Raw genomic sequence first — 1,693 nt, 5'->3', positions numbered from 1 at the left:
TTTTTTTTTAAGCTCCAACATATGACTGAAAACATGCAGTATTTATCTTTCTGTGCCTGACTTATTTCACTTAATATAATGTCTTCCCAGCTCATTCATATTGGCAAAATGACAGGATTTCATTATTTTTCATAGCTGAGTAGTATTCAAGTGTGTATATATATCACAATTTCTTTATCCATTTATCTGTCAATGGACATCTAGGTTGTTTCCATATCTAGACTATTGTGAATAGTGCTTCAATAAACATGCACATGCAGATACTCTTTGGCATGCTAATTTTCTCTCTTTTGGATAAATACCCTGCAGTGGGATTGCTGGATCACATTGTAGTTCTAATTTTAGTTTTTTTGAGGAAACTTCATGCTGTTCTATTTATAATGGCTGTAGTAATTCACATTCCCACCAACGGTATATAAGAGTTCCCTCTTCTCCACATCCTCAACAGCATTTCTGTCATTTTGGTAATAGACATTTTCACTGGGGTGAGATGATATTTCATTGTGGTTTGGTTTGCATTCCCCTTATGATTGGTGATGATGGTTTGCATTCCCCTTATGATTGGTGATGATGGCTGTTCTTTCATATACCAGTTTGCCATTTTTATGTTTTCTTTTAAAAAATATCTATTCAGGTCANTTTTTTTTGTTGTTGTTGTTACTTAGAGTCACTATTACCCAGAGAGTTGTTTCAATAAAGTTCTGCCCTTGAGTGTTTTGAATACAGGTAATTTAGATTATAAAGCCATTTTCTTTTTCAACTTCTCAGTGAAGATGCCATGCCTCCCCCCGCCCCCATCTAGCCTCAAAGTCTAGGCATAAAATGTCCTTGCTGCTCCTTATGGGTAGTAAGTTTAGATTTTGTGTACACTCATACTGAGGGTATATATTGTGGAACCAGGTTTATGTGAGGCTTTCCTGATAGACTCTCTATGCTGGAATGCTCAGACCTTATCTTCCATCCCAGAAATTTGTGTAGCTAAAGATTTGGAAGCTCAAGATCTCCAGGGATTGACAGAAACCTTCAGCATAAAGGCTATTTGGGGATGCCACTTATCTACCAAATTTCTGGCTTTTACTTTGTTTTTGACTTTGGCTTCTATGAATATCTTCAATTTCTACCTACTTGGTCAGCAATGTATTCTTAATAATTGTTTTTAAATCAGTGTTAATTCTGAATACAATTTGTGGTATCTGGTCTACCATACAGCCAGAAATAGAAGTCTAGTTATCTTGATAACAAAAAAGTGTTCACGTCAAAATAGGTTTATCTTATGATTTATTTTTTTCACATTCAGATTTGTATTTTTTTTATTTCATTTTTAAAAAGTATTTACTTTTTAATTGGCACATATTGATTGTACATATTGATGACATTTAGAGCTATATTTTAATACATGTATACAATTTGTGATGATCAAATCAAGATAATTAGCTTATCTATGATTGCAAAAATTTATTATTTCTTTGTGAGGAAAAACTTGAACTCCTGTCTTCTAGCCATTGGAGAAAATACAATAAAATTGTTAAAGTTATCTTTAACAATGTACACTACTGGAACTTATTTTTTCCTAACAAGCTGTTATTTTGTATCCACTAACTAACTTCTCTCTATGTCCCTCTCCCCTTCCCAGCTTTTAGTAACCACAATTCTAATCTCTACCTCTAAAAAGTAAACTTTTTTCTTTTTTTTT

This window comes from Galeopterus variegatus, unplaced genomic scaffold (genome assembly GCF_000696425.1).
Source record: "Galeopterus variegatus unplaced genomic scaffold, G_variegatus-3.0.2 Scaffold2533, whole genome shotgun sequence".
In the NCBI taxonomy this organism is placed as follows: Eukaryota; Metazoa; Chordata; class Mammalia; order Dermoptera; family Cynocephalidae; genus Galeopterus; species Galeopterus variegatus.
The sequence above is the reverse complement of the archived record's forward strand: the minus strand, read 5'-3'. Positions refer to the sequence as shown.